Source organism: Mytilus edulis, chromosome 7 (assembly GCF_963676685.1).
Source record: "Mytilus edulis chromosome 7, xbMytEdul2.2, whole genome shotgun sequence".
NCBI lineage: Eukaryota > Metazoa > Mollusca > Bivalvia > Mytilida > Mytilidae > Mytilus > Mytilus edulis.
In genome coordinates, this window is record NC_092350.1 from 60,652,662 (window position 1) to 60,678,833 (window position 26,172).

Consider the following 26,172-nt stretch of genomic DNA (forward strand, 5'->3'; position numbering starts at 1 on the left):
ATATATAAACACCATACGACGAGACAGAAGGTATGTATCTGCTTGAGAAATGGCGAATTGGATGATAATAATGAAGAAATAATCGCGTTTGTCATAGATTTTAGTCTGAAGTCGTCCATGATGGCATTTATATCAACATTGAGGAACAGATCAAGGTATGGAGTAGTTCTTCTATTATCAGTAGTATCCTGAATTTCAAGTTCACTAGGGATATATGAGATGCAAGCCCTGACTTAAAAAAATGGTTATTAATTGATAGTCATCTTCTATAATTTTTATATCTGAAAGTAAAATTAAATAATTACACAGCCAAGATGCTTTTTAATTATGTCTTTTAGATGGTTCTGAACCAATTCTGCTTCATACGAGCACAAAAACGAAAAGACCAGGATTGCACAATTAGAACCTGTTGGAATACCGATTGTCTGATGAAAAGTCAATCCTCCGATCTCATCAACTATATTGTCAACAAAAAAGTCCAGCATTTTAATGATATCATCTTAGTATATTTATTCAATAGAATTAGTGTGGTTTGTAATAAAATAAGAATAACTATATTCCATAACAAGAAATTTGTATTTACGATTTCATACAAAAAGCAGTCTACTAAAAGTTCTGTTTCATGAGATAGGGAAGTCAATCTTTCAATTAAGCATAAGGAATAGCAGAGTTCAGCGTAGCAAACACTGCAGACATTGTGATCCACGATTTAGCAGCAGATCTATACAATTTTTAAGAATCCAGATATGATCCCAATCTGATTGAAGATATCTAATCACAATATTTCTAAAAATCATCTTTTACTGTAAAAAGAATAATAGTTAACACTTTAAGAATATAATCAGTTTAACATTTTGATGATTCAGCTATATAAAAAGAAGATGTGGTATGATTGCCAATAACACAAGTCTTCACAAAAGACACAAATGAGACAGCAATTTATAACTATAGGTACCCATACGCCCTTCAACAATGAGGATATCTTATAGTCAGCCATAAAAAGCCCCGAAATGACAAATGTAAAACAATTCAAACGCGAAATCTAAGGGCCTAATTGATGTACAAAGAATGATCGAAAACCAAATATGTAACACAGCATCAAACGACAACCACTGAATTAAAGGCTCCTGACTTGGGACAGGTTAATATATTCATCATGAGGTGGGGTTAAACATGTTAGCGGGATCTCAACGGTCCCCTTAATAGGGACATTGGTGTAACAGTACAACGCAAGAACGAACAATAGAAATCAGTTGAAAAAGGCATAACTCATCAGATGGACACAGCTAGAAATACATATAACAAAAATAGTTGACGTTGCCGGGTACTTATACAACCGTACAACAAAAAGATACTAAGTTCAGATCAGAGAGTACATTTTCATAAGAAAAAGAAAATATATTTTACAAAATTAATAATTTTGATGTTCATAGAACGAAGAAGTGAAAATTCATAGTAAAACCAAAAACTTAGCAAAGCCGGTATACAGCCAGAAATAAACCTGAATAAGTAAACATTCAATAACAAAGAAGCGTTGCACATAGTATCAACAGATCAAATTAACAATGTGAGAGTACTCGCAGTTACTGACAGCTAGTTCAAAGTCAAAAACAACTAATAAAAGAAATAATGTATTTAAGACTAAATCATCAATCAGTTTATACATAACATCCGATGGATTTAGTGTAAAGACGCTATAAACGGTCAGAGGAAAACATGACCTTGTGCATTGCCAAGATACAGGTCTCGACAGTTTGTAGATCGATGTTAGTACAAATGTTTATAACAATATCATAATATTTAGTTTGCTTTTAATAAACTGACAAAGATCAATTTTAATACATATAAAGACAAATTTCAAAGATTGAAAGAGATTATCGCCCCTGTCATGGCGGCGCCCATGAAAATTTCTTGCTGAAGAAAAAAGAGTAACTTATCCATTTATTATGTGTTTATGTTGTTGAAAATATGAAATTAATATGAAATTAATAGTCATATAACAGTCATATAACTTTCAGAATATTGTGGTAACAAATAAACACTACAAAAACAATATATCGAAAAAAAATATCCGTACATAATTTGATTGATTGAAATTTAAATGAAATAGACATGGCGACAAAAGAAGACGTTGTTGACCTTAAAAACATAATATTGAGTATAGACAGTAAGGTCACAAACTTTTCTTCTAGGCTTGGCTCCGTTGCGAAAAACTTGACGGAACTTATTAGTGATGTGAAATCTGAAGTAGGGCAAGTAAAATCTGACCTTAGTATCACAAACACTGAAGTACAACAACTTAGGCAAGACCACAATGAGCTTGAGAGAGGTGTGGGACATTTGGAATCTCAGTTCAATTGTTTAGAAACCGAGAAATTAGAATTGCTCAAATTAGACATAGACAAAAAACTTGCTTCACTCAAAGAATGTCAAGTACTACTTGAGAAACATGATAGGAAATACAATGTCCTCATCTATGGAGTCGAACAAAAACCAAATGAGATAATTTGGGAAGTGATTGATAACTTATTTGTTAAAGATCTTGGTATCGAAAAATTTAAAGCCGACAGTTTCCCTATTGCAAATGCACATAGGATTCCCGCTAAAGCTCCAGTTGACGGTACAAAACGCCCTGATGCAATTATTGTCAGGTTCATGCATTATGACGACAAACAATGTATAATGGCTCAGGCTTACAAACTTGCAAAAAAAAGGATAAAAATTGTTGATGATCTCCCCGTTATTATGAAAGAGGCACGTAACGATCTTGCGAAAATAGCATATAACATCAGGACTAAAGAAAAACTACAAACAAGGATAAGAGCAAGAGGTGTACACTTGGTTTTAGAAACTCGACTAAATGCACGAGATGTCTGGAACGTCCGTAAAGACATCAGTTTTGTCTGATCAATACTTGTACATGTAGAACAAACAGTACACAAATTGTTTATATGTATCTCTGTTTTTTTGGTATATTTACTTGTTTGGTATAAATATCTATATTCATAAACAAATATACAAAAATGTATATTTAATACTTTAATATTTTTTAGGGTGTGACATAGCAGTAAGTATAGATGTGTTAATGTTCTGGGTTTTTTTGTTGTTTTTTTTTTTTTGTGATGTGTGTATGTTGGGGATTTTCTTTTTGATTTTTTTTTTCTTGCGTTTTTTGTTTGCCACAGCTAAATATTTTTATTTTAGTGCTTTCCAGCATGTAATGTCGGTAAAACAGGAATGTTTTCCTACTCCACTAAAATAGCCAAGATAGGATACTAGGTTAAACTATGTATGTCATATATACATATTATATAGTCTCCAAATTTTAAAGCTTAACGACTATTTTTTTTTCTCACGCTTAAATGACTGGTTGTAAGGTCAGTACTCACCCGATAATAGAAACCGTAAAACAGTTAAATTTACACAAAATTCATCATTAGAAGCCTTGTTCTAATGAAACTTTATGGGACAGAATTTTTTTACTGTTATCTTGTCTCAAATAATACCATGATAGAAGGTGAGCTTATTACAAATGACTTGAATGAATAAGTGAAGCTGGATTAACAAATAGTACTAATAAATTTTACTTCTTTTAAAAGAGAATCAATCGTGTAGCCCTATCAAACATGCTTTATGTTTTCTACTAGTGCTTGCTGCTTACTGCTTAGCTTATATTTATATGAGTTTTATTTGTGTTGATTTGCCTGAAGCTTAATTTGTGCATGGCTGAAGCTTAATTTGTGCATGGCTGAAGCTTAATTTGTACATGTCAATAGCTTTTAGATTAGCTGCTATTAATTATTAGTTACATATACATGCTTTCCTGTGCTCATGGTGTAAATATCATGAAGTGTATTAAGAAAAAAATAAACACTTGCAAAATCCTGAAAATGTTAACACTACATAAACAATATAAACAAAACAAATCTATTGATTTCATTGAAAATCAAACATTTGTTTTGTCTGTTTGTACATGTTGAAAGCAAAAACTAAATGTACACATATTTATTGTCTTCATTAACCCACTATTTCTTTCGGTCTGACTCATTTGAATTGAAATGAAATAAAAAGTTACTTAAATCAACCAAAACAGTGTATATTTAATGCATTTAGATTTTGATATGAAAACACATTATATATAATGGAGATAATTTTTATTATAATTTAAATTAAATAGATTTATCTCCCTTTGTACACAGTATTTCTGTATTAAAACATATTTGAACACAAGTGGATAGGTTACTCTTCAATACAATAGTAATTTGTTTTTAATTATTATTAGATGTTTGATATTTACACTATGATCTCAAATTTTCTTTCTTTCTTTTTGTTTTTTTTTATTATTTATGTTTGTTTTTCATTTTGACACAGTATTACTTATTGTATGGAAACTATGATGTATTTAGGATACAGCAGGAAATTAATGCAGACAAGGTAGAGGAGATCAGACATTTCAGAGTTACATTATCACTTAGTTATATAAAACACTATGGGAGAAGACGGTTGCAATACTCTTATCAAATCTCAAGTATTTATTATTCAGCTATAAAAATAAAATTGAATAAATGAGTGATAGTGGTATTAAAATTGTTTCATACAACTGTCAAGGTTTAAATTCAAAGGAGAAGAGGAGAGATGTTTTTGATTATCTTAAAGCAAAAAATTGCCACATATATTGTTTACAAGATACACATTTTTCAGAAAAAGAAGAAATATCAATAAAAAATCTATGGGGAGGAGACTGTATTTTCAATTCTTTTGCAACAAACAAAAGAGGGGTAGCAATATTTTTTACCAAAAACTTTGAATACAAGATATATAGGATAAAAAAGGATGATCAAGGAAATCTGTTAGGAATTGATATTGAAATTGAAGGAAAAAGAATAACTTTGATAAGCTTATATGGTCCAAATAAAGATTCACCTGAATTTTATTCTAGAGTAAGTGATACAATAGAAGACTTGAACAACCAATCAGTTTTAATAACTGGAGATTACAATTTAGTCCAAAACCAAAATCTTGATACTTATAATTACCAAAATGTAAATAACCCAAAAGCCAAAGAGAAAGTTTTAAATATAATAGAAAATTATGATTTAACAGATCCCTATAGGGAATTGTACCCTGAACTAAAAAAAATTACATGGAGAAAAAATAATCCCATTAAACAAGCAAGATTGGATTTCTTTTTAATATCGCAAGGCCTTAATCAACATGTACATGATATACACATTCTCAACAGTTATAGATCCGATCACTCCCCAATAATGTTACATTTAAAGATGAATAACTTTATAATTGGTAAAGGTCTATGGAAATTTAACAATTCACTTTTACATGACATTGAATATTCAGTTGCTGTTAAAGAGACTATAAATAAAGTTAAAGAACAATACGCGTCACTAGTATACAAGAGAGAAACATTAGAAAAGATAAATGACTTAGAAATTCAATTTACTATAAACGATCAACTCTTTCTAGAAACTTTATTAACAGAAATTAGAGGAAAATCAATTTCGTATGCTTCTTTTAGGAAGAAACAAAAAGATAAAAAAGAAAGAATACTATCAGAAGATATTAAAAAACTAGAAGAACAAATATTGACAGAAGAAATATTTATTGAAACTGAAAAAAAGAAAACTGATCTAAAAGTATTAAGACAAGAAAAGATGAGGGGGTCCTTCATCAGATCCAAAATTCAATGGATAGAAGAAGGAGAAAAACCTTCAAACTTTTTTCTAAATTTAGAAACTAAACATTTTATAAATAAAACTATTCCAAGATTAGTCAATGAAAAAGGGGACACTATCAGTGAGCAAGATAAAATATTAAAAGAAGCAAACAATTATTACAAAAGGCTATATACTAAAACAGAAAGTTTGAATAATGTTAACCTAAACAATGAAATCCCTGATACTGATATTAAAAAAAAAATAATACCATTAGAGAATCTTTGGAGGGTGAAATTACTTATGGTGAATTGACAACTGCTTTGCGAAAAATGAAAAATGAAAAAAGCCCTGGGTCAGATGGTTTCACAAATGAATTTTTCAAGTTTTTTTGGATAGATATAGGAAAATTTGTATTTCGGTCTATAATTAATGGTTACGAAAAGGGGGAATTATCAATTACTCAAAGACAAGGTATTATAACATGTATACCAAAGGGAGATAAACCGAGACAATTCATGAAAAACTGGCGACCAATAAGTTTACTAAATACCACATATAAATTAACATCAAGCTGCATAGCTGAGCGTATAAAATTAGTTCTACCTCAAATTATTAACAGTGATCAGACTGGCTTTATTCCGGGTAGATTTATAGGGGAGAATACTCGTCTTATTTACGATATATTATTTCATACAGAACTAAATGATTTACCAGGACTGCTCCTTCTCATAGATTTTGAAAAAGCTTTTGATTCTGTATCATGGAATTTCATTGAAGACGTTTTAGACTTTTTCAATTTCGGCCCCTCTATAAAACAATGGGTAAGAACCTTTTACAAAAATATAAGTTCTGCAGTTTCTCAAAATTGTTTTTTATCTGAATTCTTTGAAATTCAAAGAGGTTGTCGACAAGGGGATCCTTTATCACCTTATATATTTCTTTTATGTGCAGAAATACTTGGAATATTAATTAGAAAAAATAAAGATATAAAGGGAATTAAAATAGATGATACTGAATATTTGATCTCTCATATGTGTTGATACATTATATACTGGTATGTGATGCACACATGATTGTTGATTAAATGGATGGATAAGTGTTAAATGTATACTTGTTAATGTTCTTTAAATAAAAATTATTCTCTGTTATGTTGTTGACGCATTGATTGAATGAATGAATAATGGTCTTTCTGTATGTATGTTCCTGTCCCAAGCTAGTCAGGAGATGACATTTCAGTGGTTGTCGTTTGTTTATTGAAAATTCAAGATAGAAAGTCGTTTAACAAATGACAAATACAAAAGATCAAAGACATCAAACAAATAGAAAACAACTGTCATATTCCTGCTTTTTATAGCAAGCTAAACCTCTCAATTGCATGACTGTCGCATACAACTCGATTATATTGTCATCAATGTGTGAGGGAAATAATCAGACATGATAGGTTTAAATGTCAAAACTGGAAATTCAGTAATTATTTAAATGTGTCACGTAGTGGTGTTTAGTTTGAAGTTGAACTTAATTCTGGTTGTCTTTCTATGATTTATACCACTGTAAAACTACAAATCGAACATTTTGAAGCCAAAGATGCCGATTTTTATTTTTAATTGTTTACAATTTAAGAAAAAAAATACCTCGACAATCTACACATGATCTACGAGATTACAAACTGTCATTTCCTTGTCGACACCTTGACAATCTTTTCCGGCGTCAGAAGGTGAGGGGTTGTTGTAAGTTCTATTTCGATATATCATGCCCTTACCGCATGTCATGGAACACGATGTTGTTGTCCATGAACCCCACTGACCATCAACTTAGGAAATGAAAATAAATAAAAGAAGAGTTTACATGTACATTGTATTCATTTTGTAAAACATTGCAATAAATTTACGATCAATGAGGAAACTAAAGTTGAGAATTAAAATAGGGAATGTGTCAAAGAGACAACAACCCGACCATAGAAAAGACAACAGCCGAAGGCCACCAACAGGTCTTCAATGAAGCGAGAAATTCTCGCACCCGGAAGCGTCCTTCAGCTGGCCCATAAACAAATATATACTGTCTTAAAACATCGATTTGTTTTGAACTATACTTTGATTTATATTATTCAACTGGCTTTCATAAAACTAGTTGTACCTCCAGATTTCTTAAAATGTGAACTGTATGACGTTCAGTTAACTTTCTGTCTATGATGATAATAATAATAATAAATAATAATTTATCTAAAGAGGGTAAAATCAGTTAGTGCAATATCACCCCCCCCCCCCCCTCCCCCTTGATGTCTCTGAAAAAATGGAATATAATATAAAAAAAAAAACGTTGATGAGGATAGTGATGCATCTTTTAGAGCTCATAAGTAAGAAATTGACTCGATTTCTGTCGTAAATTTCACCTTAATTGTCAAGCTCTCCTCAGGATTTATTATTACAGTTCATGCATGTGTATATGAATATATCAAATGCTTTTATCTTCTGTTGAGAGTATGCTTTTAGTTTAAATATACTAATTGAATATTGTATAATTTTTTCATCACCTTTCAGTATAAATCCAAGCCAATATGAATTATTTTGAAATGTTCTTATCACATTTTTACTCTGATGTAAGTCTTTTGTCATTTGTCACTTATATTTCGAAATTTCTTTCAATTCACTTTTTAAGTCTTATCTTATGTGTGTTTCTTTTCGAAGTAAATTATATTGAACTTATTGATTTAACGATCACAGTCATTTACGGATTATTTTTGAATTACTAACCTGGAATTGTACAGTTCGACATTACAAAATCTTTGATTTTTGTGACTATACCAAAATCTATACATTCTCTATCAATACTAATTTTTGATTGAAGGTCTGCCCAGTCAAAGAAATCCATCATATTGAAACATAACAATTGGTTGGACACCATATTTCTGAAAAGTAATGAAGAACACTGACATACATTGTGTCAGTGTCTCAGGTCCATAGCAACATGTTTTCGCGTTCTTGGATCTTGACATACCAACAAAGTTGTCGGATTTGTATGTAAATTGATGGTGTTCTATTACCAATTGAAATATTGTGAATTAATATAAGTTTGCATGGCTAGTGACTCACATCATTGGATTCAAGATTTTTGAAAGGGAGACGAAATTCTATAAAACGGATTAAAAGCTGCATAGCAAATCGATTCAAATATTTTATGCTAAAAAAATCTTTTTAATCGTGAAAAACTTGATATCATTGTTATCCGCACTATGTTAAGTGGACCATGAAAATGGGGTAAAATCTCAAATATTGCATTAAAATTAGAAAGATCATATTATAAGCAACATGTGTACATTGTTTCAATTTGATTGGACTTCAACTTCATCAAAAACACAATCTTGACAAAAAACTTCTTCTGAAGCGGGCCAGATGAACGCAGACTAAAAATCATAATGCCGATAAATTGGGAATACAAAAAAGTATATAAGGATTTTTTATCAGCTTTTTCTCGTTTAATCTATCTCGAGCAGCAAGTACGGAATGAGTCATGAATAATAATACGACACTCATTCCAAATAATAATTGATGGAGGACGATTTTTAGGGTCTTAGCTCATCATTTGCATGGTCCACTGAACATAGTGCGGATAGGGCATCCGTGTACTATAGACACATTCTTGTTTAATCCGATAAAGTATACTGAACATGTATATTTCTGATATTCATATTTAACATTTCAAGAATATTTTACTCAACAATAGCCCTATTTCTTGTACCAAGCATAAGCTGAAAAAACTAGGAAAGGGATTTTTTTTTGTTGCGACTGATAAGGCTGCGAATAATATCATTATTATTGAACGTAAACTTTACATTGGGGTTCTGCAAAAGGGAATCACAAACTCACTTACATTCCAACTACTTCATTTTTGAAAAATTTCATCTGTAACACATATAAATCTTTAGCTACCTCTGTACAAGAGAAACCACATACAATGAAAGTTTCAACTTAGGCCTGGCTTCCAACGCTGTTCAAATGTTTTATTTTTCTACCCTACATATCACTATTTCTCATAATCTTATTAAGAAAAACATCAAACACCTATACTAATTAAATGCACATTTACAAAATGCGAATTTATGTATTCAAACTCTTTTAGATCATTTTTAAGCAACAACAAACAAAAGAATTAAGTCAAACGAACCTGCTCTGATACTATAACTTACCTTGCTTGTTAATAGATAACAACTCGCTTGTATTGAGATTTCATATATCGTCATGTTATCGGATTTTCAAAGAAACTTAGGTGTGCTACACCTATCGCGGACTTGTTTGTGTGTCGTTATAAAATGATCAAAGAATCATCATCTAATGCTAAAATATAACACTTCAAGATATTTGGATTATGATTTGGCTTTCAATAATTACGACCTCAGTATGTAGACTGATTAGAATTATCCTGCTAATATTAACAATAAATACTTCCCTTTTCTGGATATTGATACTATTATCTATATCGTTCTGTAGCTGGAAGCTTGAAACTAAAACGTATGATGAAGGAGATGCTTTCTTTTCCTATTGTTAATTATCAATTTTTAGACGATGACGTTCCCTTGTCACCATCGTACGGTGTTTCCGTATCTCAACTTGTTCGATTCGCTCGTGTATGTAACAACATATTAGATTCTAATACAAGAAGTCTCTGTCTTACTGAAAATTATTACACCCGGGTTTTCGATATCACAAACTGTTCAAATCATTTACTCAATTGTATCGTCGGTACAAGGACATCATTCGAAAAAATGACTCAACATGCAATCAACTTATACTTTTAGGTATTTCCCATCTAATATTTCATGTTAATATTCTTTACAAAGCATAAAACAACTGGTTTTAGAATAAATTTGCATTTTTCGATGCAAAGACCGTTTGCATTAGACAATATAAAAACCAAAAAGGCTTTTCGGTTTTTATATTGTCTAATGCAAACGGTCTTTGCATCGAAAAATGCAAATTTATTCTAAAACCAGTTGTTGGCATGATACGAGTTAAGTTCGTCTCATATATTTTATGATGGTATGAAACAACCATAACGAGAGGGATTGTACTTGATTTTCTTAAACAATGTATACTGAAGACATACCTTTCAATCAGTTTAATGAAAGTCTGGAGCTGGCATGTCAGTAATTCCTGTAGTTGTTCTTTGATAATTAAGGTTTGATTGTAATTTTGCTTAGTTTATTTTCTCGCTTTTCGGAGTCAAAAAGCGAAACATATGTATGTTTTTTTCGGGCGTCGGTGGCGTCAACAATGTATTTGTTTGTGATTAGGTCTAATTCATGGTGAACTTCTAGTGAAAAGTCAAAGATATATTTGGTATGCAATTGTTTTAGCATTGGCACATCTCATTACCATGGATATCATTTGGCCCGGCCCCCTAAATTATGGTCTATTGACTTTGAAACTTTTGAGATGTATTTCTGTGATAACAGTTTATTTTGTTTCTTATTCTGACACCAGCTTCGGACTTCTTTTAAACTGATTATACTGTGGTGTTGCTGTGTGGTTGTTTATTCTATCTTAATGTAATTTTATAAGATGGGTTAAGGTCTCAAAAATATGAGAGCTCGTCGTATGTGATGTCACATACCAAACAATGACGTCATTTAAAAAATGGCGTGATGACCATTCCATTTTAGACCCATTGAAGAAAAATTCTCATTTTTAATTTTTGTTCTGTTTTCATATTTCCAAGTAAAGGTGTGATAAAAAAAGGTGGGGTGTGATAAAGGGTATCATAGACATGCGATTAAGGGTGTGATAAAGGATAGACATGCGATATAGGGGTGTGATAAAGGGTCTACATCAACGTTGAGCGATACGGATTAAACAGCAGGCTATTTATCAAATATTCAAAACTACTTTATTTACTACTAAATATACGATAACAAAAAATAAAAGATATTTGATAAAATTCACACGATATCGGAATAGTTTTTCAAGAATGAATACAATAGCGACTAACAATGTATGCAGACATCACTAATGAATCAACACTCAGTCCAAATTACATGAGTCCTAGACGTGACAACTATAGATGTCAATTTGCGGTTGATGTAAAATATATTATCGTTCTTTTGTGCATTTTTCCTTCGATATTTTTTTGTGATATTTTTTTATATCATGCTACTTGCTTGAGATAGAAAATTATCGCTATAAACTAAGGCGGCATGTGGCGATTCTAAAGAAATTGACATAAAATTGACAACGTCCTCATAGGTAAAATAGCGATAAACAGATTAGCATTGGTCATATCAATTGCTTTTCTCGCTTTCGCCGTACCGAATCAAGCGAGAAAATCAATCTTGTTGAGATGATCAACGATAATCTATAAAAAATGATTCGATACTAAGTTTATTTATTCTTTTCAAAATATATTATATGCTATCAAAGTTTGTATTGATATTATTGAATCATTTTGTAAATTGATGGCAAATCTCTCTTACCCTAGTATGCTAGAGTTTTCATTTTCTGTTTCTGATTTCAAATAATTGTAATAATTAAAATTGAGAAAGCATGAACAAAATGATATTAAACAATTCATCTTATTTGATGATTTGACAATTTATTTAATCAAATACTTCATAATTTATTATAAACGTTGAATTCAATAGTGCTTGTTCAAGCATTTATTTGCAATATGTTACATAGACTTTATTTGCAATATGTACATAATTTTTATTCGTAATATGTTACATACACTAGCGTGATATTAAACATATACCATCCCTTCCAACGTGTTATTTCATTCTCTCAAAGCCTCTCTTCAAGGGTTCGGTTGTGTGATCAGTTTTTCCAGTTGTGGTCGTATTGTCAACTATTTAACATGTAAGTAACTTTATACATTTACCTATCTTAACTTATCTTTTATAAATATCGTGAGCCTAAATCCATCAATTGGAAATACAACTTTAAAATTTTGATGGATTCAGTTGAGGATTATGCCAGGCAATGGGCTAAGCGCGAGAAGGAAGACTTTGACACTCTTTCCGAATGGATTAAGGCAGTGAGGTCGTTGATATAAATCAAAATTAAGAAACTGAATGGGTCTATCAATGCCCATGCTACGTCAATCTTTAAAGACCCAAATGTTGCAAAACACCTATCCTACCTCCATGACAAATATGTTGTTGTCCCCGCAGATAAAGCCCCAAACAACATCGTTTTTGTATGTAAAACTCATTACATTAACTGCTTGATAAACGAAGTAGGTATTGACAATTCACTTGGAAACTCAACATATACCCTCACGACACTTACCAAAGAGGAAATCCTGGATAATCATAGGTCTGTTCTGTGTTCCTTTGGAATTTTAACCAAAGATGAAGAACTGGATCTGCCATCACTGTATTGGATACCTAAACTACATAAGTGTCCTTACAATCAACGGTATATTGCTGGGTCTTCCAAGTGCTCCACGAAACCTCTTTCTAAATTATTAACATCTATTTTATCAGCACTCAAAGACGGGCTTCAAAGTTATTGTGAAACTGCCTATTCTAGAGGGGTGTGAATCAGATGTGGATACTTAAAAAGTCCAAAGATCTTTTAGAGTACATACAATCTAACTCTCTTTCATCTTGTAACAATATTAAAACATTTGACTTTTCTACTCTGTACACTAGTATTCCACATTCCAAACTAAAAGACAAATTGAAAGAGTTGGTATTGCTTTGCTTCGTAAAAAAGAATGGCCAACGTAGATACAAGTATCTTGTCTTAGGGAGGGACACATTCTATTTTGTAAAGGATCACTCTGATTCGAACAAAAAATTCTATGAAACTGATATTATCAAGATGCTTGATTTCTTGATTGACAACATATTTGTTACGTTCGGAGGACGTGTTTTTCAACAGACTGTCGGCATTCCAATGGGAACAAACTGTGCCCCTCTACTTGCCGACTTGTTTCTTTATTATTATGAGGCTGACTTCATGCAGGAACTTCTTAAGAAGAAAGATAAGAAGTTAGCAATATCCTTTAACTCTACTTTTCGCTATATAGATGATGTTCTTTCACTAAATAATTCAAAATTTGGTGACTATGTGGAACGCATCTATCCAATCGAGCTAGAGATAAAGGATACTACAGATACAGGTAAGTCGGCCTCATATCTTGACCTACATCTAGAAATTGACAATGAGGGTCGGTTGAAAACAAAACTTTACGACAAAAGAGATCATTTAAGCTTTCCAATTGTGAACTTTCCATTTCTAAGTAGCAACATTCCAGTAGCACCTGCATACGGGGTATATATCTCCCAATTGATACGATATTCCCGTGCTTGCATTTCCTATCATGATTTTCTTGATAGAGGGTTGCTGCTCACAAGGAAGCTATTGAACCAAGAGTTCCAAATGGTGAAGTTGAAATCATCCCTTCGTAAATTTTACGGACGACATCACGAGTTGGTTGACCGTTATGGAATAACCGTTTCACAAATGATATCGGATATGTTCCTTACGTCGTAACGACAATCCCCTTCCTTTTCATGAATGTGACCTACCGAATTATACCGGATTTGTTATCACATAAGCAACACGACGGGTGCCGCATGTGGAGCAGGATCTGCTTACCCTTCCGGAGCACCTGAGATCACCCCTAGTTTTTGGGTGGGGTTCGTGTTGTTTATTCTTTAGTTTTCTATGTTGTGTCGTGTGTGCTGTTGTTTGTTTGTCTTTTTCATTTTTAGCCATGGCGTTGTCAGTTTCTTTTAGATTTATGAGTATGACTGTCCCTTTGGTATCTTTCGTCCTTCTTTTATAGCACTCATCATCATTCCCTGGGGCATGACACAGATGATAACGCGTTCGAACTGTTTTCTGGCCTGAAATCATTCTTAATAATTTCATGCTAAAATCCAAATTTACTCATTACATAATTAACATAAAACATAATTCTACGTAGATTTTCCAGTTAACAAAGGAGTAGGTCCGATAAGGACCGATTTTGGCCTCAAATTTCAGCTTCATCTGACGAAAGATTTTGAACACTTTTTAAACACTTAAGTGTCTATTTCATGTGATTCAATTAGTGCATGTGAAAGATTTTAACTGATTAATTCATTAAAAACGATCCGATTCAAATTCTTTTATGAAAAATCTACCAAATATGTCGAAAAACGTCACTTTTCAGATGTTTTTTTTGTCAAAAATGAATGTGGCCGCGTCCGTGTTCATCCTCAATCTTTATATATGTTATGTATTATCATCAAATACAACTTACATTTCCATATTAAGGATGAACACGAATGCTGCCACTTTCGTTTTACACGAAAACCGTCTAAAACTTAACTAAAATGCTAGAATTGTGAAGATTTCAGTAATTTAGCATGACTTAATGGTTCTAGTACCCGATATTTGTGCATTGTATTGTCAAAAACAGCCCATATTTATGTAGCAGAAGCATTCCACCGTCCAATAAATAACTAAAAGTTTACATTTGAACAATTTTTTAAAACTGCTTTATTTTGGAACCAAAAAGGGGTCTTACTGGACCTACTCCTTTCGGCATCTTTTTTATTTGTTTTTGGGATACGATTGCTTTCAAGCAATCTGTAGACTTATACCATTGACCCAGGGCCATGCCCTCACGCCAACCGTTTTATTCTAAACATTAAGGAACATCTCAGATTCAAATGATTGCCTTGCTTTAAAAGGTAAAAACATACAAAAGGATTGAACTTAAACAACTTTCCTGTAATGTTCTTCTCATAATCTTCATGTTTGATATTTCCCTTGACTTATATGCGTGTTTTTAACAACACGGAAAATCAGAATAAAGCAGTATTTATATTTATATATATTTATATTTTTATAAATTTAGAAACACGTGGGAGGGAATTCCCCAGTTTTCCTCAGTTCTCTGAATTCCAATAAATCTATTTCTGTCATATAAGAACTGAAATGGAGTTTTTCTTATATGTCACCGTTGTGAAACTTATATTTGATATTGTACGCTCATAAAGAAATGGAGAATCATCTAGGTCGTTTAATTATCATTTAATAAACGTTTTTGTTCCAAATCACAAGTCAAGGGTGTGTTTATGTAAATATGTGCATTCCCCACTCTATTGATTAATTTGAAACTGATAGGATCCTTTCCATGTCTGTGTGCTATTGAGGGTTATTGTTATTGCATAATTTTAAATCATATGCATCTTTTTAATTAAAATAAATGTAGTCCACATCGTAAAGATGTAACTTTAACACCCTTTCAGCCGGAATGGAGTCTTCCATATTATCGTTTCGAGTTGTCTCCCTTCCGTAAGTAACTTCCGTCAAAATCAAAATACGAGAAAAATTAACTCGTTAGATTACGATAAACGTCGTATTATATTAAAAAGCAATCGCAATTTAAACAAAGAAGTGTGTACGGAAAGGAGTCATGCCCACTGACCCAAAGAAATTAAATATTTAAAGAGTTAGAAATGAGGTTCCTCCTAGGATTAATGGTGATAAGATACGAAGTGAAATACCTTCTCTCACTCTCAGTGACTGCTGTGGAAAATAAACTTGGAATTGATAGTACAAAAATAAAACCCAATAAGTACATTGCTCATACACTTGTATACGGGATTTGCTATTTTTAAAGTTGAGTAACTATTCAGATTAGGAAAATTATATTTAACATGACTGTGCAGTTGAATTAGTTTTGAAATAATGCTATCCAGCTATACCAGGGCTGCTAAATATGCACGAGACTCACGCATAATCATGCTTTTTTGCGGCATTATCTCTCGATCTATTGTTTTTTTCTTTGATCTTTTCAATTTTGACCAAATTTCACGCATTAGCTTTATAAAAGGTTGTCAGAACTGCTATATACATGTGTCAATGAAAACAATACACCTTATCGCTATTTGTCCGCCATTACTGGATATCGCACAGGTTCCCTTAAAATTTTGACGTCATAGAACAACATATCTGACGCCACAATTAGTGAGAGATATTAGCAAGCAAAATTACCACAAAGCATCATTATTATATACTTTTTAAGAATTAACTGCTGGCCATTAAAAAAAATGATTTTTTTTCAAGATGGCCACGGCCATTTTCTAAAATGGCTGTTTTCTTTAGTTTGAAAATACTGATTTTTCTGGAAAAAATTTCTTTGAACTTCTTTATCATGTTTTTAGTGAAAACCAATTACCAGGTTTGGTGGATTCATTCCTTACATCAAATATTTATAAAAAAATGAATATTTGACATATCCAGTATTTGCGCATGCGCTAAAATGTAACAAAATTCTTTAAAAAACATTTGAACTATTTACCATATATTTAGTGTTTTGGATTTCTAATAATATTATGAATTAGTTCAATAACATTTTTCAAGGTTATGATACACATGTATTTACCACTTTTGCGCATGTGCAAACTATTTATAGACATCAAGAGCGATTTGTATGCACTACCAGGCAATTCTCAGGTATTCGATGTTTAAGGCGAAAATGTGGTTAATCCCGGAAAAAACATCAATTGTAATTGCAGATCAGCCACTTTTTGAAATTCAGTAGGAATGGCCTGATTTGTACTGAAAAAATAAGTGTATCGTCATGTTTCGTGAATTGCATATTACAATGACTTGTTCTAAATCTCTGGGTGATATATTTCGTGATAGGGGATGGCCATGTTGTCTTACTGAAGCCAATATTGCAACACCAAGAACGGAAGATTCTTTTTATGAATGTTCAAATGTATCTAGAACTAGACAGGTCCATCAGACAACCGCATGTAGTTTGCTTGAATTGTTGATTTCAGATTATGAAAGCTAAACTCAGAATATATAATTATGTCATGACTCTGTGGCGTTGAGTGATTTAAAAGACTGGTGTAAGGAAACAGAGTCATCTCGACCACAGTTTTTTCCTTGCGTTCAATTATAAATTAAGAACTTCTTTTGATTTTTGTATTATGTTCATTATGTGTGAAATTTCGTACTTTTCAAACAGTCCATATAAAGCATGATAGCATATTGTTTTAGGATTTGATCATGTGAATTATGCTCGATCGTTACCGACCCGTCTCCGAAATATGATTTCCCTTCCCGAACATCACCCACAGGTGGCGATGGAAAATGATAATTTCACTGTACGTAAGACCAGCAAATTTCTTTCTTATTACACAATTGATCAGCAACAAAAACAGAATAATGAAATTATGAAGGGCGATGTTGGTGCCATATGATTAACCAAAGATCACGATTAGACAAATGGATGGTAGCTGGACCAGGTATCAGTATACTAGAATATGAATTTAAAAGATCTAGTGGTTTGGGTCATTCTACAACAGTCGAACGACATAATGAAGACTATGAAAACACAAAAAGATTATTTTAAACAGCTCTAAAGGATTTGTAAAGTGATGAACGAGTCTGGAAATTTATTAATTCCAGGTCACAAAGTTGGGCAAAAATATTTGATGATTATACTAATGATGTCATACTGCCTTACATAAATATTCAAAAGTAGACATTGTATTTGATGTTTACTAAAGGTTCTTGTGGCAGATGGAAAGGTGTTGGTTCTGGTAGAACACCAAGGGTTTGTAGTAGTTTTCTCTGTGAAGATGACAACGAAACGAAATTGTTCAAGTTTCTTGCTGACAAAATTGCTTCTTGAGAGACTAATACAAATGTGTATGTTACTCATGGTCAAAATATTCTTTGCAGTTTCAATAAGGATACTTCCTGTTTATCCCCTTGTAATCATGAAGAAGCAGATACACGAATGTTTGTCCATGTTCGGCATGATTATGAAAAGTGTTGTAAAATGTAATTTTAAGTAGTACTGACACAGATGAAATAATATCAATAATTTCAGCAATCGGAAAATTAGGTAGAACAAATTGTGGATAGGTTATGGAAGGAATAACGACTTTTGATGGCTTCCTGTACGTGACATGTCAAATGCGTTTAGTCCTTGTGGGTTTGCTCTTCCTTTCGCCCATGCATTCAGTGGATGTTGCACTTTGTCGAATTGTCGTGAGAAAGGAAAGATGTCAGCTTGGCTAACAATGGAAGTTTTTCCAGATGTAAAGGACGTTTTTTTTTTGGCTTAGGTATGAAGCGAGGCACGATGTGAATTGTTTGCCAGGAGGCAGCGGCATTGTGATGCAATTCCGCCTTCTAGGGGTTCTTTTCCAGAGCACATCTAAAGAGAAGTATATCAAGGAGGAGTTGTTTGGGCTCAGCCTGATTCATGTATTCGACAGGTACATGTACCTAGTCATAAACGTTGTGATTGGATGAAAGAAAGAATCAATGACATTTGGAAACAAAAATGAACTTCTTTGACTGCCGTTGCATCCTCGTGTCAGGATATTTTGAAATGCGGAGGCGAAAATCCAGCTGTGTTGGTAACTGTAGATGCTACCATTCTGGCCTTCCTTGTACGGGTTGTTGTATAGGCAACTATCAGATAATTATAAGATAAGCAACCTGTCTTTCTAACCAAACTAGGCATTTAAAATTAACAAAGAGTGTTATCACTTGTGAAGTTGATGGAAATTATAAAAATATTTCTACGTATTTTTCGCCATTTTTTTACCGGAAGTCACTATTTTTTTCATTTATGTGTTATTTTGTCGTACTTAGGAACTGTTTTTAACGTTTTATCATAACTTACATTGGATTATACCTATAATACATCTTTCAAGGATTTACATCTCTTGTGAAGTTGCTTGAAAGTATAAAAATTGATTTTTTTACTTTTTTGCCGGCAATTTGAAACCGGAAGTCACCTTTAGTTTCATTAATGTGTTTCTAGTCGTAATTTAGGAACTGTCATTTACTTTCTTTTATCAAACTTAACATTGGACATTACATATAACACACCTATCAAAGGATTAACGAATTTGCCAATTTGTAATGACGCTATTTCCCAAATGTGTGGGGGCCTTTTTGAAAAAATGATTTTTTTTTCTGGCCAGCAGCGGATTTTTTTTAAGTATAATTTAGTCAACCTTTATACCAAATTTCATGCTTGTATCACGATTTGCACAATTATGTCCATAATATCTCCCACTAAATGTAAAAGTGATTGTTGAATGCGTCAAAAGTTCAAGGGGCCGGGTCAGCCGGGATTAGCGTGTTGCATTTTTCCCCGAAGTCATTCTTCATACAGTATAGCATGTTATTTTTGCGGGATGTACATTTTCACTTATTTTCGCGGATAGAACAAAATTGCCAAAATAAATTACACCATATTAAAAGTGCACATGCAAAGGTATTGATAAAAGTTTTGAATTCGCCAAAACAATAACAGCCAAAATATTACGTATACCTTATTCAATGAAAATCGCGAAATTTTACACCCGCGAATATTACCCGCTATACGGTATTATGTTTACCTTTTCATTTGAACAGTTGAACCAAATTTCTTTCTTAACTAAGTTCGTGTGTCAGTTTTTGATCCGTTGATGATAATCGATAACTCATTTATTGACGTCTCTTTTACGATCTACATTCGAGACAGCACCTTTGCAAATACATTCGTTATCATTTGTTGTGAGGAGTTAACCAGTAGAATGCATACTAACTTAAAATTTTCCTCACAAGATCCTGAACAAAAGTATAAATCGTCATATACAGTGTGTATACGACTTCGTTTTTCTTATATCTTTTATTCAAAAATGATTAATTTCCTTTACTTTTATTTTTAAAACTTTGCAATGAAACAATCACTTCATCACACTTGAATGAGCGACATAACAGAACAAATCACCCTTCCGGAGCATCTAAGATTGCATCCGGTATTTTGTGAGGTTCGTATTGCGCAGTCTTCAATTTTCAATGTTATGTTTTGTATACTCTTATTTGGCTTTACGTCTTTTTCTTTTTTTCTTTTTTGTTCCTATAGTGTTTGATAGTTTAAGACCCACCATTTTTTCATAAAATGCACTGTACCAAGTCAGGGAAAAGGCAATTGTTACATTATAGTTCGTTTCTGTGTGTGTTACATTTTGATGTTGTGTTTCTGTTGTGTCGTATAGTTCTCTTATATTTGATACGTTTCCCTCAGTTTTAGTTTGTAACCCGGATTTGTTTTTTCTCTATTGATTTGTGAATTCCGAACAGCGGTAAACTACTGTTGCCTTTATTTATGTTCGACTTATGAGATTGAACGCCCCGTTGCTATTTTTGGCCCCTCTAAAACGAACAGCGGTATACTACTCTTGCCTTTATTTATGTTCGACTTATGAGATTTAATGCCCCTTTGCTATCTTTAGCCTCTCTTTTACAGTAAGTAAACTACTGTTGCCTTTATTTATGTTCGACTTATGAGATTGAATGCCCCTTTGCTATCTTTTGCCTCTCTTTGACAGTAAGTAAACTACTGTTGCCTTTATTTATGTTCGACTTATGAGATTGAATGCCCCTTTGCTATCTTTTGCCTCTCTTTGACAGTAAGTATACTACTGTTGCCTTTATTTATGTTCGACTTATGAGATTGAATGCCCCTTTGCTATTTTTTGCCTCTCTTTTACATTAAGTAAACTACTGTTGCCTTTATTTCTGTTCGACTTATGAGATTGAATGCCCCTTTGCTATCTTTTGCCTCTCTTTTACATTAAGTAAACTACTGTTGCCTTTATTTCTGTTCGAATTATGAGATCGAATGCCCCTTTGCTATCTTTTGCCTCTCTTTTACAGTAAGTAAACTACTGTTGCCGTTATTTATGTTCGACTTATGAGATTGAATGCCCCTTTGTTATCTTTTGCCTCTCTAAAACAAACTGTATTTACTAATATATGATAAAAATAAAAGATATTTGATTAACTTCACACGATATCGGAATAGTTTTACAAGAATTAATACAATAACGACTCACAATGTATGCAGACATCACTAATGAATCCACACTCGGTCCAAATTACATGAGTCCTAGACTTGACAACTATAGATGTCAATTTGTGGTTGATGTAAAATATATTATCGTTCCTTTGTGAATTTTTCCTTTGATATGTTTTTGTGATATTTTTTTTATATCATGCTACTTGTTTGGGATGGAAAATTATCGCTATAAACTAAGGAGGCATGTAGCGATTCTAATGAAATTGACTTGAAATTGACAACGTCGTCAAAGGTAAAATAGCGATAAACAGCACTACAAACTGCTCAGAGTCTGAATTGACCAGTTTTTGTGCTCGACCAGTAAAATCGAGCACACATTTTACTCGACTAGTCTCGACATTGTCTCGACTGTACTTAACTGTACTTAAGTGTACTCGACTAGGTCTCGACTTTACTTAATAAGTCTGATTCAGTACTTGATGATCTTTGTGTAGTCTGAAATAATCTTGACCATGGCTCGACCTGTCTCGACCTGTCTTGACTAGTCTCGACCTGTCTCGACTAGTCTCGATTCAGTCTCAACCAGTCTCGACCTGTCTCTACTAGTCTTGACCTTCAAATTTAGTTTTGACTGGTGTAAATCAGCCCATCTAACTAAATTACATATTGATCTTACACAATTCAAGCTTATAATTTAGGTAGTTTGATTTATTGCTGTGAAATGAAAGAATTTAGTTTTACAATATGTCAAAATCAAAATAAAAATTAATATATAAAAATTCAGATAGGCAACTTTTTTAAATCAACTTGGATTTTCATCAAACTATGCAGCTATCTTAGATATATATCAAGCTTACTGAATCCCATTTCATTTAGTTTTTTGTTGTATTGCTGTAAAATTTTTAAATTAAAGTAATCTTGGTAAAAAGAGCAAGGATTTGCAATTCGGACAAAATAGAGATAGTACACTTTAAATTTTTGAATAACTTTTTCAAATCAACTTCTTCGATTTTCCTCAAGCTATGCAGCTATGTTAGATATATATCAAGCTTACTGAATCCCCTGTCATTTAGTTTTTTGTTGTATTGCTGTAAAATGTAAGAATTAAAGTGATCTTGGTAAAACAAAAAAAGCTAGGATTTGCAATTTGGACAAAAAAAAAATAGAACACTTTAATTTTTTTAATAACTTTTTCAAATCAACTTGGATTTTCATCAAACTATGCAGTTATCTTAGATAACTATCAAGCTTACTGAATCCCAGGTTATTTTGTTTCTTGTTGTATTGCTGTCAAATTTAAGAATTAAATTAATCTAGGTAAAAAAAGATAGAATTTGCAGTTCGAACAAAATAGAGATAGTACACTTTAAGTTTTTTAATAACTTTTTCAAATCAACTTGGATTTTATTCAAACTATATAGCTACATGTACCTTGGTGAGGTATTAATCTTACTAAATCCCAGGTTGTTATGAAGTTTGGTGTATTGCTGTCAAATTTAAGAATTAATTTAATCTAGGTAAAAAAAGCTAGATTTTGCAGTTTTGACAAAATAGAGATAGTACACTTTAATTTTTTTTATAACTTTTTCAAATAAACTTTAGGTTTGGTGTATTTCTGTCAAATTTAAGAATTTAATTAATCTACATGTAGGTAAAAAAGATACGATATAAGAAATATATCTTTCTTCATTTATAAATGATATTAAATTTTTGTTTTAACCAAAAAAAAAGTGTCTTTTTTAAGATTTCATAACTTTTTCAAATCACCTTAAACAAAATAAACACCTTTTTTTTGGTTAAAATCATGAACTTTCATGACAATTCTTGATAACCTTTTAAAAAAAGAAATGTGTTCAAAAGTTACAGTATAAATTTATTTTAATCAAATCTTAAAATATTTTTTTGTCAAATTTAATGACATGGCACTATACATGATTTAATTACATCAGTACACATGAGTGTTACAGGTAAAAAGAAAGCCCTACTTTTCTTAAACTCGTGTATTGCTTATCTAGTGAATTAAAAACGCCTTACGATTTAGATTTAACAGGAAATTGCAACTTTGAATAAATGTTATTTAGAATTTAAAACTCTCTGGTAGATGTGATCTTTTTAATAAGTTTGCCCTAAGCAGAAGGTATTGCTTTATAAATCACCACCAATCAGAAGAACTATTTTAATAATTTCTTTAATGTTTCATCCCTTTTTGATATATTTATATAATATATATCAAAAGGAATAAAACATTAAAGAAATTATATAACTCTTTTATATATACTTTTTCCCAAATTATGAGGAAGGATATATTTCTAATATCGTAGCTTTTTGACCTAGATTAATTAAATTCTTAAATTTGACAGAAATAAACCAAACTAAATAACACCCTATGATTCAGTAAGATCAATATATTGCAAAGATAGTTGTAGAGTTTGATAAAAATCTAAGTTGATTTGAAAAAGTTACGAACAAAATTAAAGTGCACTATCTCTATTTTGTCCAAATTGCAAATCCTAGCCTTTTTTACCAAGAATACTTTAATTCTTACATTTTACAGCAATACAACAAAAAACTTAATGAAATGGGATTCAGTAAGCTTGATATATATCTAAGATATCGGCATAGATTGATGAAAATCCAAGTTGATTTGAAAAAGTTTTAAAAAAAATTAAAGATGCCTATCTGAATTTTTATATAAAAATTTTCATTTTGACATATTGTAAAATTAAATTCTTTCATTTCGCAGCAATAAATCAAACTACCTAATAAGCTTGAATTTTGTAAGATCAATATTTAATTTAGTTAGATGGGCTGATTTACACCAGTCAAAACTAAATTTGAAGGTCAAGACTAGTCGAGACAGGTCGAGACTGGTTGAGACTGAGTCGAGACTGGTTAAGACTGAGTCGGAACTAGTCGAGACAGGTCGAGACTAGTCAAGACAGGTCGAGACAGGTCGAGCCTTTGTCAAGACTATTTCAGACTACACAAAGATCATCAAGTACTGAATCAGACTAATTAAGTAAAGTCGAGACCTAGTCGAGTACACTTAAGTACAGTTAAGTACAGTCGAGACAATGTCGAGACTAGTTGAGTAAAATATGTGCTCAATATTACTGGTCGAGCACAGAAACTGGTCAATTCAGACTCTGAGCAGTTTGTAGTGCAGAATAGCAATGGTCATATCAACGGCTTTTCTCGCTTTCGCCGTACCGACTCAAGCGAGATCATCTATAAAAAAAATTCGATACTAAGTTTATTTATTCTTTTCAAAATATATATATTATGTTATCAAAGTTTGTATTGATATTATTGAATCATTTTGTAAATTGATGGCAAATCTCTCTTCCCCTAGTATGCTAGAGTTTTCATCTTCTGTGTCTGATTTCAAATAATTGTAATAATTAACATTGAGAAAGCATGAACAAAATGATATTAAACAATTCATCTAATTTGATGATTTGACAATTTATTTATTCAAATAATTCATATTTTATTATAAACGTTGAAATCAATAGTGCTTGTTCAAGCATTCATTTGCAATATGTTACATAGACTTTATTTGCAATATGTACATAAATTTGTATTCGCAATATGTTACATAATTTTTCTATTTTTTTTATCTTTAGTCATACGTAGTTTTATATTAGTACGAACCGCTCCTTTTCAGAAAAAGAAATTTGTAAAAATATTTGCCTTGTTCAACCACTGAAACGACAGTAAGCATGTGTTACATCCTCGGACCACGCACACACTAGCGTGATATTAAACATATACCATCCCTTCCAACGTGTTATTTCATTCACAAAGCCTCTCTTCAAGTGTTCGGTTGTGTGATCAGTTTTTCCAGTTGTCGTCGTATTGTCAACTATTTAACATGTAAGTAACTTTATACATTTACCTATCTTAACTTATCTCTTATAGCACTCATCATCATTCCCGGCGACATGACACAGATGATAACGCGTTCGGTCTGTTTTCTGGCCTGAAATCATTCTTAATAATTTCATGCTAAAATCCAAATTTACTCATTACATAAATAACATAAAACATAATTCTACGTAGATTTTCCAATTTATCAAAGGAGTAGGTCCGATAAGGACCGATTTTGGCCTCAAATTTCAGGTTCATCTGACGAAAGATTTTGACCACTTTTTAAACACTTAAGTGTCTATTTTATTTGATTCAGTTAGTGTATGTGAAAGATTTTAACTGATTTAGTCATTAAAAACGATCCGATTCAAGCTCAAATATGAAAAATCTACCACATATGACGAAAAATGTCACTTTTCAGATGTTTTTTGTCAAAAATAAATGTGGCCGCATCCGTGTTCATCCTCAATCTTTATATATGTTATGTATTATCATCAAATACAACTTACATTTCAATATTAAGCATGAACACGAATGCTGCCACTTTCGTTTTACACGAAAACCGTCTAAAATTTAACTACAATGCTAGAATTGTGAAGATTTCAGTAATTTAGCATGACTTAATGGTTCTAGTACCCGATATATGTGCATTGCATTGTCAAAAACAGCCCACATTTATGTAGCAGAAGCATTCTATCGTCCAATAAATAACTAAAAGTTTACATTTTAACAATTTTGTAAAACTGCTTTATTTTGGGACCAAAAAGGGGTCTTACTGGACCTACTCCTTTCTGCATCTTTTTTTTATATGTTTTTG

At 32.0% G+C, this 26,172-nt stretch overlaps 2 protein-coding genes across 9 annotated transcripts in view; both read left to right on the plus strand.

Annotated features, from left to right (window-relative positions):
- Positions 1–26,172, plus strand: part of LOC139481930 (UDP-N-acetylhexosamine pyrophosphorylase-like) — a 116,104-nt gene that overhangs the window by 33,747 nt on the left and 56,185 nt on the right. The window lies entirely within an intron of this gene.
- Positions 25,201–26,172, plus strand: part of LOC139483551 (semaphorin-5A-like) — a 31,815-nt gene continuing 30,843 nt past the window's right edge. The window contains exon 1 of the mRNA XM_071267565.1: positions 25,201–25,361. The gene's annotated coding sequence lies outside the window, so the exon portion shown is untranslated. The remainder of the gene's footprint in view (positions 25,362–26,172) is intronic.